Below are 13,806 nucleotides of genomic sequence, written 5' to 3'. Positions count from 1 at the left end.
TTTTCCTTGAATTAACAGTTTTATCTCTGGCCTATTGGCTCCAATAGATTGCACCCAATAAACATCTGAGGACCCAAAGCCTTTATTCCCTCTAATGGCTTTTTTATATTTTCCTGAAGTAACTATCCTGGGTAAAAGAACCAATTGAGCTATATGCTGTCCAGGCTGAATAACAAAAATTTGAGAAGGAGAACAAACCATAATTTTAATTTCTCCAGTACAATCCTCATCGATAATTCCTGGGGAAATTATGAGTCCTTTCATGGTGGAGGAACTTCTACCCAATAAAAGACCTAGGGTACCCCTGGGTAATGGCCCCAAAACTCCAGTGGGTAATGCTTGCATTCCCATTACAGGGGTTAGTACTGCATAGGAGGAGGAACTGAGGTCCAATTCTGCACTACCTGGGGTGGCTAGGAATAAGTCCTGAACGGATTTTTTGACGGAGGGAGGATCCGAGGGGTTGGATCCTGAAATGCCTCAAAAGTTTGATATGGGGCCTGAGGCTGGCCCCTCCGCCTGTTTCCCGACTGGATAGGATTGCCCATAACATCCCTTTTAGATCTACATTCATTGGCCCAATGATTTCCTCTTTTACATCTAGGACATAAACCAGGTTCTTTAGGAGGTTTTGAAAAAGGTCTATTTTCTTTATGTTGTGGGCAGTCTCATATTAAATGTCCTGCCTGACCATAGCCAAAGCAATTTCCATTATTCCCCCTTTTTGGAGGGCCACTTCTATGTTGCTGAAATAAGACCTCTTTTACAGTTTTTCCTTGTAAAGCTGCAGCCATGGCAAGGCCCTGAGTGTAAGAAGGACCTATATCCACACACAAGCGAACATAATCTGATAAATCAGTCTTCTTTCTAAAAGGATGAAGAGCAGCTTGGCAAGCAGAATTAGCATTTTCATAGGCCAATTGTTTAACTAAGATAATTTCTGCTTCTGATTCTCCAATTATTCTACTAGCTGTTTGCAACAAACGATCTAAAAAATTTTGGAAGGGTTCATTGGGCCCTTGTCTGATTTTAGAAAGATCCTCTGTAGCCTGTCCAGAAGAAGATAATTTTCTCCAAGATGCTTTGGCAGCTGCATTAATTTGAGTATATACTCCTAGGGGAAAACCCAATTGCTGAGTAACATCAACATAAGGTCCCTCTCCTGCTAGCATCTCATAAGTTGCATTAAGTTCTCCTTGCTATCTATTCAGGTCTGTTATTTTCTGGCATTGTTCTGCATATTCAGACTTCCACACAAATAATCTAGTCCAGCTAGGCAAGCCTTAGCAATCTGTTTCCAATCGAAAGGAGGCAAGGCATCAGTTGCAAGAGAATCTAGCATGGCTAACATAAAAGGGACAGTTGGCCCATATTGGGTACAAGTCATTTTCAATTATTTTAATTGTTTAAAAGGGATGGGGGCGTGCTGTCAAACAAGGTTTTCCTGAGCATCCTGAGCCTCAAAATCTGGGCAGGCCAGAGAAAATGCAGATACATCCTCACCTTCTTTAAAGGCTTGTTGTAAACCCTGCTGAACTGGAGATTTAAGGAGTTGGGAGTTTACTCTCACAGGCTTCAAGACTTCAGGAGGTCCTGAAGCCGAAGCAATTAAAGAAGGCTCCTTTTCTAACGGATTGTCACAAGGAGAAGGATCAAGATCTGCTATTGTATTAGGCTTGGTTTTAGGGGGTATATTACTAATCCATTGAGCTTCCATTTGTTTTGACAGATTTTCTATCATATTTTCTAATTTTTCCATCACTTTTTCTATTTTTTCCATCCTGTCTTCTAACTGAATTTTTTGTGAACCCTCAGTATGGGCTGCTGTCACTAAAGGTGACCATACACTTTCATAATTTTTAAGTTTCTACCTCAAAACCTAGAGGTTCCAGTGAAGCCATCGGAACGATAGTTTCACTTTCAATTTTACAATTATCATACTCAGGTTCCTCTACACTCAATAAACTTTTAAACATATATACAAAAGGCAAGCGACTATTGCTAGCTCCCATTTTTAATATTTATAAGAAAACTCACCGCTCCTCTTTTGCCTTCCTTTTGAAGGTTCTCTTCTTTCTTTTTGACGAGATCTTCTTTTATTCTTTATCCAGCGGTGTCCTTCACTGAATCCCTCGATACTCAGGTCCCTGTTCTTCAAGTCCCTGTTCTTCAGGTCCCTGTTCGGGCGCCACTTGTGGCCGTCCAGCCGTCACAACACTAACATGCCTGAGTCGGGGAGTGAGGATTGAGAAAGGAAAGAACACTCAAACCTGAGCAGAGATGAATAGAAGTCTGCTTTATTTCACAGAAACAGCTCCTTTTATAGGCTGGCATCAACAGGAAGCTTTTAAGGGCACACAACAACAAAAAACACCAAGTAATTGTTTTTCAAAGACCGGGTTTCCTGACACTTACAGATAACATCAGATCTTCAGCTAACAAGCTTCCTGTTATGTCAGGGTGATTTCCTGACTCTTACAGATAACATCATATCTTCAGTTAATGAGTTTCCTGTTATGTCAGGGTCAAAGAGTCAAAACAAGCTTAACAAACAGTTTCCTTGAAGAGTAGCAAATGTTGATGCCTTAATTATACAGGAAGAAGTTATTTTCCAAATGTCAAACTCCAGTGGGCCATGACTGGGCCCCGACAAATTATTATAAGTTCTAAGTTACTCACACTTTCACCTTCAGACTTGGAGCCAAGTTCTTGCAAAGACTTTTGAAGGTCTTCAATCTGCTGCTGCAGTTCTCGGATTTGCTCTTTGCTGAGCCTATTTTAATATGACTCATAGGTATTTATTTGTATTTAAAGTCAAAGCTAAAAATCTATAAGCTATGTTCATGTAATTTAATCACATAGACACACAGGCATATATACACATACATCTATAGATTTCCAATTACAAATGTATACCAAATATCTGTGACTAATTATAATATGTAGAATTTAGATTATTTCCTAAGGAAATATTTTAAAAAGGGACATGTTTTCCCCCCAAAAACATATATATTCAACATTTTTTGTTTGTTTGTTATGGTACCAGGGATCGGACTCAGGACCTTTTGCTTGCAAGGCAGGCATGGTGCCACTGAAATAAATTCCCGGCCCCACACTCACATTTTAAAATTCAAGACACAGGAATACATGTCCATGTAAAAACAACATTTCTGCACTATAACTCCCTGGTAGAAAAATTAGAAAAGTAGTTCCATTTTCCGACAGTTGCAATGAATGGAAACTAGGTTTCCTTTTTCTGTTTCAGATTTCACAATGTTGGGAGGAAAGACAGTACACCATTTCCCAATGATGAATTTATGACTGCAGATTTGAATTAAATAGATTGGCTCCAGCAGCTAGGCTGTAATTTAACTTGACAAAATCCCACACTTTAAAACTCTTCTTAAAAGTTATCACTATTAGAAGTTACAACCAAGGGCTGGGGATTTAGCTCAGCGGTTCAGTGGACTCCCTTGTAAGCGCAAGGACCCAGGTTTGATCCCCAGTACCAAAAAAAAAAAAACAAAACAAAACAAAGAAGTTACAACCAAGAGTTAGTACCTCTCCTCCTTTATACACATAGGCACACACAGCTCTCCATACATAAGACACAAATTCCTGCCCGATATAATTCTCCACTGTTGCTATGATCATTAATATGATAATTATTTATTCATATCTAACATATTATTCTCTAAAAGCATAAATTTAGAAAATCTAGTGTTAACAAGATAGCAACAGTTAATTCTCTCTTCACAAGTTAAAATGTTACTCCTCTTTTAGTATCATTTATGTACTAGTATGCGTATAAATTCTGGAAAATGCTTCAAGCGCCTGCAAAATTCCTAGTGTGCCTGTAAGATCAAAGAAGATGAAGGCTGAATAAATAAATGCAAATACCTTCATAGTAAATGTGCCATTTATAATAGGCAGGTTAGCATTGTGGCAAGAGTAGAGACTCAAAGTCTCAGGGTGACAGAACATTTGAATATGAAATTCAGTGCTTTCTAGCTGTGTAACTATGGGTATGTTAACTTCTCTGCATCTCAGCCTTATTTTTTTTTTTTTTTGGTTTTTTGAGACAGAATCTCACTATGTAGTTGAGACTGACCTGGAACTCACTATGTAGCTCAGGCTGGTCTCGAACTCACAGCGATCCTCCTGCCTCAGCCTCCCAAGTGCTGGGATTACAGGTGTGTGCCACCACGCCTGGCCTCAGCCTTCTTATCCATAATTATCCTGATCACTACTTCACAGAGTCAGTGTGAAGATTTACTGAGTTAATATCAAAAAAGGACTTTGAAAACTCTCTGGTACACAGTAAATACTACATGAATACAGTACATTTTATTGTAATAATATTTGAGCATACCATTGGTAACAAATAAATATACCATTTACTTTAAGTACTTGATGTGGAATATTTATAGCTGAAGACACTGAGAATGAGTTTAAATAACTTGCTCAGAAACAAACCATTAGTGAGCTGAAGCAAAAGTAGGATTTAAATTTGACTCTGCAATCTATATACTATCTATGCATCAGACTACAAAAGAAACCAAACCATCCTTTATTCACTTGTTAAATCTCCTGTCATTTGTGAAGATATCTAAATGAAATTCAAGAAAAAGCAGCCTTGTTAACCAAGTCTGTTAAAATTAACGGATCATCTACATGCTTTATAATATATTTGAAATGAATCACTTGGCTGTCACAGAGTAAAGCTTACAGTAGTGAGAAATTACTAATGAGAAAATAATTGCAAACTACTTCTAGATAATGCTAGTTAATTAGTGCAGTATTTTCCACCTCTGTGGATGAAGATTTCACGGCTAGGGCACTAAATCGCCACATTCTGCAGTGACAGAAAGGAGTAGTCACCTTTGCTCAGTTTCCAGTTCGTTCATCTTTCGGTGCTTCTGCTCCAGCTGCTCCTGTAGCTCTGCGATGCGTTCATTCTCAGTACCTTCCTGCTGTAAGCGATGCATCTTGTTTTCATGCTGCAGCTGAATAAACACCTCTCTGATGTGGAAAAGTAAATTTGTTTTAAAACTTTTAAAATGAGTCACTCTATCCTGTACAAAAAGAAATTTGTGTCTACCCAATAGCTATTATTTTAAAAGGAGTTCAGAACTTCTGAAATATTTTAAGAAAAAATTATGTACATTGCAAGACTATGCCTTAAAAATACGTAGTAAATTGTTAATAGCCCAGAACTGTTAGACATTATTAAATGATTGTTGCACAAGTCCCAAAGAGACAGTAGAATTGTTTTAATTTATTAACTTCAAGACTATTCACAAAACGAAGCAATGTACTTATAAATGAAATGCAAGATGATATTTTCTATAACTTTTGGGGGAATTTTTAATTAAGGATTTATATACATATTTTTAAAGCAAACTGGCTGGGCAGAGTTAGCTCAGTGGTTTCAGCACCTGCCTCACAAGTGCAAGGGCCTGAGTTCGATCCCTGGTACCAAAAACAAAAACAAAAAAGAAAGCAAATTTAGTACTTAAATGAAGATGCAAATATCTATCTGGTATTAAATTTTAAAAATCATACATTCTTACTTGCTCCATTCCCAAATTTCATTCTCCAAAGGCAATTCTTACCCTAAAGATTATGGAGTTTTCCATGTGAGTACTTGGGAGATGTGATATGCTGAAGTCATATTCAAAGTGCCCTCAGCTCTCTGGATATGGAGCAGACTAAAAGGGGTGCCAGTGGCATGGTTAAGAGTCATTATGCGAACCTGAGTGAACAAGGCATCACCTCAAAGAGAATCCTCTCATAGGCAGAGAATGTAGATCACAGAATGAACTGATAGGAAAACCATCCAGCCTCACCGGTGGGTCGGAGGAGCAGCATGAAGGAAAAGCTCACTCTCCTGCCTCTGGGATTTCTGGCCATGTGGCTGGAGGAACAGCGGTTGCTGACCCCGACCACCTGCTAGTGCTACTAAGCCTGCTGTGAGTGGGGAGAGCAGTTGATACTGCAGGGAAGAGAAAGAAGAAGCAAAAGAGACTTCATTGCTATGGTCACTGACACGTGCCTGTGGAAGAAAGGCATTCTACACTCTAAAGTAGTTTAACCTCCCTGGAACTTTCCCTGCAGGCAAGGACAGTCTGTCCAGAGTGGACCTGTGAACAAGTGTAGGATCCTGGAGACTGAGCTCAAGGGACAGTGGGCTTGGCAGGTTATGAGAGCCGAGGCCAGCAGCAGGCCCCAGCTTGGGAGCCCAGGACCCTGTCCCTGTGCCTGAGTGTGTTGCATGGGTCAAGCCTCACCTGACTCTCTGCTCCCTTTCCTAGGGGACCATGGTCATGACCAATTTGACTGCACTGCACAGGGCCCCACAGAGTGGGCGACACCAGATACATTCAACTCAGAGCATTTCCTGGAGAATGGACAGTTTAAGAAAAGGGAATCCTTTCTACCTTTCTCACTGGGTGAGTTCTGATGAGAAGGAGTGATATCACAAGAGTTCCTCCCTCCTGTCTTTCTCCTCTTCCTTTTAATCTTTTGTTTTGAATAAGATTCTTTCTCCTGGCCCATCCCACCTTGACTCCATGTTGCTTTTGGCTCTGGCCCAGCAGTCTCTGAATTGCACACTGTTTTAGATCCTGCCTAAAACTCAGTCATTCCCTTTCCTCTGATGGAGCTTTCATCTGTCCTGTGATCTGGGCACAGGGGTGAGAGACTCCAACCCTGAATCTTGCCCTCAAAGAAGCTTGAACATTTGCCATCTTTGTAGAGTATCACAAATAAGTGCAAATATTCAGCTCACATGAAAATAGTGATGATATTTAAATATGGAGATTGGGAGATGGCCACCTCCTCTCCTTACACACATTAGGCAGTGACTGAAAGATGATGACAGCCTAGCAGACTGGGTTATGCTTTATGAGAAATTCTTGAAGATTTTTTTTTCTATTTAAATTTTAATTACTTTTAAAAACTCAAATTAATAAATACATATTTTATGCCACTTGAATACTCAAAAGTTTGATTCAGTGAAATCTTTTTTTGCTCTTTTATTTTCAATCCACATTCAATTTGTTTTAAAATATTTAATATCATAACATCAATAGCAAATTTTCTTCTTAAATTTCAACCATTTGGTTGTAAATGTTGGAAGAGTTTTCAAATTAAGAAGGCAATTTTTTCACTGCAAATTTTTTTCTTTTTATTGAGTTTATTGGTACATTCTAGGCATACAGTGCAGTTACATTCATTATTGGGATCTTGTACCTTTACATGACAGGTCTTGGTTCTCATTTTTTCCCCTTGTCCCTGCCCTCCTTTTGTGCCCTCCAACCATCCCTATTTGCAAAGACTTTATTTCCATTTATTCATTTTCTCATATTTTTTTCCTTTCCCTTATTCCCTTTCCCCTACCCTTCCCACTTTCCCTACACCTTTAGCCCGTTTCTTCCTATTTCACATTGTTAATTATCTCATTAGTATCTTGTGTACTATTATAGTTTTTCACACCGGAGAAACTATTCAGTATTTACACATGTGACTTACTTATTTCACTTAGGAGTATATATCCACTTTCCTATGAATGAATCTACTTTCTCATTCTTTATGGGTGAATAGTATTCCATTTTATAGAAAAACCACATCTTCTTTATCCAGTTTCGAACAGATGGGAAAATGGGCCGTTTCCAAGTTTTAGCTATTACAATCTGTGACGCTATAAACATAGGTGTGCATACATCATTGTGATATGATGCTTTTAATTCTTTTGGAAAGATACCCTTTTTGGAAATGGAACCTCTAGTCCCAGCTCTTTGAGGTATCTCCATATTGGTTTCCATAGTGGTTGCATTAGTCTGCACTCCCACCAACAATGGAGAAGAGTTCCTTTCTCCCCACCACCCCTGCAACATTTGTTATTGTGTGATTTCTTGATAACAGCCATTCTTTGTGGGGTGAGGTGGAATCTCAGTGTTGCTTTCATCCACATCTCTCAAATGACCAGTGACGCGGAACATTTTTTCATATATTTACTTGCTGCTTTTACTTTTTTGTCTGAGAAATGTCTGTTCATTTCGGATGCCCATTTTTGAATTGGGTCTTAATATTTGGGAGGGGTGCTTGTTTTGAGTTCTTTATATACTCTAGATAATAGTCCTTTGTCTGAAGAGCAGCTGGTAAAAAAATTTTCCCACATTGCAGGTTATGTCTTAGTTCTGCTGATGGTTTTTACTACATATTTAGCCAACCTCTATTATGTGTCATTCAGCCCCGAGAATATAACTATGAGTTAAATAGAAAACAAAACAAAGTTTCTGTCATGGAACACATGCCCTAGTGCAATGATGGCGACTTTTTAGAGATGATCAAACAAACTATACCCCAGAACACGCTTATTTACTGCAAAGGTCCAACACTGTAATTCAACCTGAATACTGAGATTTAGGTTAGAAACAACTCGTGTATTGACGTATTTTATCTTCAAAGGAATGCAGTTACCATGTATGCTATAAATTGTCCACCATTGCCCTCCTGTAACCTTACGAGGTTCAAATTAACATCAACACTTTGAAAATAATGCAAGTGAGGCACAAGCCAATGTGGGAATTATACTCACAATATTCCTGTGGCTCAGATAGCATGAGTGTCCATTAGTTTTATCAAAAACCTAAAATTGTGTAGGTCTCACACTGTCCTTTGAGTATGACACAGTGTTTTCCTGAAAACACTGCTAGGGGAGACATGGAATTTGCTTATAATTAACTTCCAGTAAAATCCAGATTGGCCTTTTGAAGCAGCATCGTTTACTGCTGGTAACCCTGAGGGTCGCCATGGGGTGAGGTGGGATCTACCCACGAGGTGGTGTGATTGCAATGTTGATGTTTATTTCTCTCTGCTGTGATGCCCTGAATGTGCCCGAATTCTGATGGTATCCTCTGTCTTTCTACACAGAGTTCCAAGTCACCTTTGCACACTGTGAAAATGCACTTCTAGTTTGAAAGCTTGGCTCAGATTTAGGAATACGTTCCAGGCTGCCTGTTCATAGTATTTTTATGTTTCAATAGAAAAATGAGTTTAATATAAGAAGAAGCAGAAGAAAGAGAGAAAAATATTGACAAAGAAACCCGTTATGTTGTGCTAGCCCTTCTGAAGCCACTCTGTAGAACAGAGAATCCTGGTGGCCACACAGTCCTTCACACTGGGGCAGTGTCTGCAAGCCCAGGTCCAGTAGGGCCTGTCCAGGGTTCACACCTCATTCCCACAGAGTCACCAGAGAGATGGTGCTAGATGATGTGAGCTTTTGAACCAGACATGGGGAAATAGGCTGGGCCAGGTACTGCAAGCACATACACTCCTGCACAGACAGTTCTTTATGGGCGGCAGTTTAGGGCCTCAGCTCACTTGGGGCTTTGGGTGAAGAGACTCATCAGTTGGTCAAGACAGTGACCAACTCTCACAGAACAGAGAACAGCAGGAATGGTATGGATATTCTCAGCTGGGTTAAAGTGCCTAAATATCCTTAGCCAGGAGAACAGTTCCAAATGATGTCTCTTTGATGTGGACTGAGATCACCAGGTGGTCACTGCCAGCTCATTCCAGAGGCCTTGGAATTTTTGTGACACCATCATCCCACACCAAACATCCTGGGTTTGTGAGTCTGGACCCTAGAATGGGTCTGAAGGACATTAGGGACTTCTACACAGGTTGCTGAAAAAGGACAAAGTAGGGGCAGATAAGACGACAAATACAAAGCAAAGGAAAATGCATGCCAGCTCTCACATGCAATAGGACAATGAACACTAACCTTGGACTAAACTCTGTCCCATTTTTGTTGAGCACATATTGTTACATAGATTAATGAGTTTCATTTCATCAGATTTGTACCTGCATGTGATGTACTTTAATCATTGCCCTCATCACCTCCTCTTCTCAACTCTCTCCCCGTGGACTAAGCACTTTTAATGATCAACAACTCTATATGTAGAAGTAAGTAGCATTTGATTCAAGGGTTGAGACAGCTAAGGGGACAGAGGCAATGTGAACACAGAGATCCTTGTATCCCATTTCAGTCACCCATGAGACATCTGTGAGCAAAGTGAAGGGAAAGTGTCTTCAGGAAGAGTGACCTTCAGGTCCCGGGGAAATAACCTAGGCCACTATTATAACCCACGCAGCAGACGTATCCTCTACAGCAAGCTGGTGAGAATGTGCTAATGTATTGTGGGACCTCCCAAATCAGAGATTTAAGTCTAAGGGCAAATGAGGCAAGAGGACTTACTTGGAATTTTCCTTGGTTACAGTAAGTAACTCATTTCGTGCAAGTTTCTCTGCTTCAGTGGTTTTATCAGAGTCCAGTGAAAAGTACTTTGAAGTATTTGGTGCTACAAAGGTTAATTACATCATACCCAAGATTTACTTGTCATTCCAGCTGTCTTTCCATCACTGTCCCCCCAAGGTGGCCTCCAGTAGCCTAAGCACAGACTTTTTCTCCCCTTTTCCCCCAGTTTTCCATGTTCCGGGTTCTGGGATGTAGCCAGGGTGGTGACCCGTATGAGCTATGGAGGGGAGGACCCTGCTCCGCCCTCGTGTTGGAAGCAAAGGCCCTGGCCAAGACAGACAACTCAAAGAGGAAGGAACGGGCAGCTCCATCTATAGGGCCGTGCTTATCAGGGGGTCCCCACAATACAGGAGGGTAACAGGCATAAGGGAGTGGCTTAGATGTTAGGAGCCCGGTGCGGTACTTTCCTGCTTGCTTTTAAGGATTGAGACAAACTATATCGTTTTGTTGTTATTTCATTGACAGCTCTCATGCTTGTTTATTAAATGAGTTTTTGAAAGGTTTCAGACAAGATACCACTCTCTGAGTCACCCCAAGCCTCCTACTTCTATTACTCTGCACTGTGCTTCTTGACCCACAACTAACCTGTAAATGCATTTGATCTTGTGATCCTGGATTTCCACTTTCCATCCTTTGGTGAATTTAAGTGGTTCTCAGACAAACAGAAAAAGCTAGAAATAAAGCTCAAAGTCAGGTTTTGCTGAAGGGAGTTGAGAATGCCAATTTCTAGAGCCAATAGTGCTACCTGAAAAAATAAATTATTTGTTTTGGACCCACAGGAAAACGTGGATGCCTTGGAGAACAGCTGGCTAGGTCTGAGCTGTTTATTTTCTTCACTTCCCTTCTGCTAAAATTTATCTTCAAACCCCCCAAAAAGGAAAAGCTGAGCCTGAAGATTAGGGTGGGCATGACACTTTCCCCAGAGAGCTACAACATCTGTGCTGTCCCCAGGGCATGATGCTGGAGAAGGAAGTGAAAGGCAAGAAAGAAGAAATGGCAGCTCCCTGAATCCTCTGGTGCCCACACAGATGTGAGGGGACAGAATGGAGGTCAGGGAGGGAAGATGCGAGGAATTGGGCTGAGAGGAAATTTGATCAAAATTTGAGATCTTCTATTTGCTTCAGAATTGATATAGGGCAGTCATGTGTGGATGAAATAATTTACCTTTTCATCCTTAAGATGGGAAGGAATAAGGATTCTGTCTCTAAATACAGGTCTCTGTAAGAATCAAAGGAAATAAAGGAGTAATGGACTTCAAGTGATTTGTAAATAAGAAAGCACATGATAAAATTGTAGTTACACTGTGCTTCCTTCTTGCCTTCTTTTGCAGCTATGTATTACATGTGAGGTGTGTTAATTTCTCAGGTTCAAGTTTTACAAAACAGCCAACAAGAGTAAAAAGTTCAACCCGGGGTACAGACACAGAGCATGGCAAAATGCTCTCCCCTGTGGGAATGCTGCTCAGTGCTTGATCTTGTTTCTGCCTCAGAATGCACTTCTGGGAGGGCATCAGGGAAGGTATGCTTCCCTTTTTACAGGCAGTGAAAGCACCTGCTGTAGACAGTTCGTATGATGTATATAAGGAAACACTGCCTTGACCTACGACCCTGGGCCACGTAGGTTAAGAGCACAGCTGACCAAGCCTGGGAAGTAGGTGTATAGAACAAATGTGGAGACTGTTTTCTTTTCAGATCATATTCTTGGTCCCAAAATGGCAGAGCAGTGAGTGCCAGGAACTCAGCTTTTCCACTACAAAGTGTCTAGGTTTGGAAAACAATAGCTTGGACAGGAATCAGAGTGTGTGGAGCTTAAGAGGGAACCAATAAAGAGTGGATAGAGGAGAAGAAACTGGATTAAATGATACAGAAAAATAGATCACACTGCTGAGGAGAGACTGTGCAGTGACAATGATAGTGATTAGCTAGCTGCGAGGTGGGAGGCGAAGTAAAACTCACAAATTTTGGCCATGTGGGAGCAGAGAACTGCACTGGAACTGAAGGAAATGCCAGCAGTTGGATCACAAGTAAAACATGGGGCAACACTTCCAGAGTGGCTGTATGCAATCCACCAGCACTTGGTTAGTGACCTCAGTACAAGCACCCACAGCCACAATGGTGAGTAAGGGCCGACAAGGACACCACTGTAGGGAAGAGCTGAGTGTCTCAACCTGGGTCTCAGAGCAGCTCCTTGGTGGCTTCACACTACCAGGTCCCCAGGGTGGATGAGGGACCCACAGGCACAAGAGACTGCTGGCCCTTGGAGAGAAGACGGGGTGGGTGTTAGTTACTTTTCTCCTTGCTGAATCAAAATACTCAAGTTCCAAACTGAATGGAGGCAAAGGTGTATTTAGCTCAGTTTGTAGACGTTTAAGTCCTTAATTGGCTGGCTGCAAGGCAGGGTGACCTGTGGCAGAGAGGCAACAGCTCCTGGCAACAGAAGACAGAAAAGCAATAAGGGACCTTAACAGCAGGGGTTGGAAAGGAACAAGATACAGCTTAGACAGCAGCTCTTTTACCAAGATTTACTAGGTTGTCTTGAATCAAATTTCTTCATTTTCTTTATGCCATAGAACAATTTTAAAAGAATTTTGTGTTTGGTAAATAATGTTTTAGACAATGCCATTTTATGGGCTGGGGATTTGGCTCAGTGGATCCACGGCCTGCCTCGCAAGGGTGACAGCCTGAATTCAATCCCTGGTACCTAAAAAACAAAAAACAAAAATGAAAATGTCATTGTTTCCCCAAAATATCAAAAAGAAGAGCCTCTAATTGTGCCATTATAAATTTAATCATCTGCAGCATTATCTGAAAGTGAAGAAGTTAAAAAGAGAAGGGAGATAAGAAAGCTAAATGCTTGTTGATATAGGAGCAAACAAATAAATTGTCATATAGAAATGGGAGATTTACCTAACTGTCAAATTGAACAAAATACTGCCACTTGCATAAATCAGGATAATAATGTGAAATAAGGAGCAAGAAAATCTTAAAAGCAGGTGTAAAAATTCCTACCTATGTATTAGAAATAGTGTACGATTGCATAACAGCTGTATTAAAACAGGAAGACATGGACTGAAAGGACACCGGCTGAATCGTGACTACTCCCCGACACCTACCTTGGAAAAAATCAAACTCGAATTCTCCATTATTTTCATTAAAACTTTTGAAGTAGACTTTGGACGTCTACATTTACTGCCCATGTGTGTGCCGAGGTCTCCCAGAACTGAGCCGCTTCTGTGGAGGACTCTCAAATGAGAAGAAACAGGGAGGCACCTCAGCCTGGCATGGACTTTGGAGCCTGGACACACAGGAACTTCACAGTCAGGCAAAAATAAAGAAATGAATAAAGCCCAGGATGAAGACATTTCTGCCATAAATGTTACCTAACCTCCTACCATGGACCCTGCTCAGTGCTGGGAGTTTTGGTGCCATTCTTTCTCCTCTGCAGAGCGCTGTCAGAGAGAAGGCTTCCTCTGGGAACCTTTC

The 13,806-nt window shown here is 40.8% G+C and overlaps 2 long non-coding RNA genes across 2 annotated transcripts; one reads left to right on the top strand and one right to left on the bottom strand.

Annotated features, from left to right (window-relative positions):
• The first annotated feature begins 6,377 nt into the window (after positions 1-6,377).
• LOC104864906 lies at positions 6,378-11,172 on the top strand. Its single transcript, XR_781012.3, has 2 exons — positions 6,378-6,452; positions 11,104-11,172. It is a non-coding gene; the product is annotated as an uncharacterized LOC104864906 (long non-coding RNA).
• Positions 11,173-11,791: 619 nt separating this feature from the next.
• Positions 11,792-13,609, bottom strand: LOC104864905. Its single transcript, XR_781011.2, has 3 exons — positions 13,437-13,609; positions 12,840-13,024; positions 11,792-12,750 (listed from the first exon to the last, which is right to left on the bottom strand). It is a non-coding gene; the product is annotated as an uncharacterized LOC104864905 (long non-coding RNA).
• Positions 13,610-13,806: the final 197 nt, after the last annotated feature.

The sequence above is a fragment of the Fukomys damarensis genome, unplaced genomic scaffold, assembly GCF_012274545.1.
Source record: "Fukomys damarensis isolate Sample0158 unplaced genomic scaffold, DMR_v1.0_HiC HiC_scaffold_23, whole genome shotgun sequence".
Lineage (NCBI taxonomy): Eukaryota > Metazoa > Chordata > Mammalia > Rodentia > Bathyergidae > Fukomys > Fukomys damarensis.
This window is presented reverse-complemented; position numbering and strand designations above follow the sequence as displayed.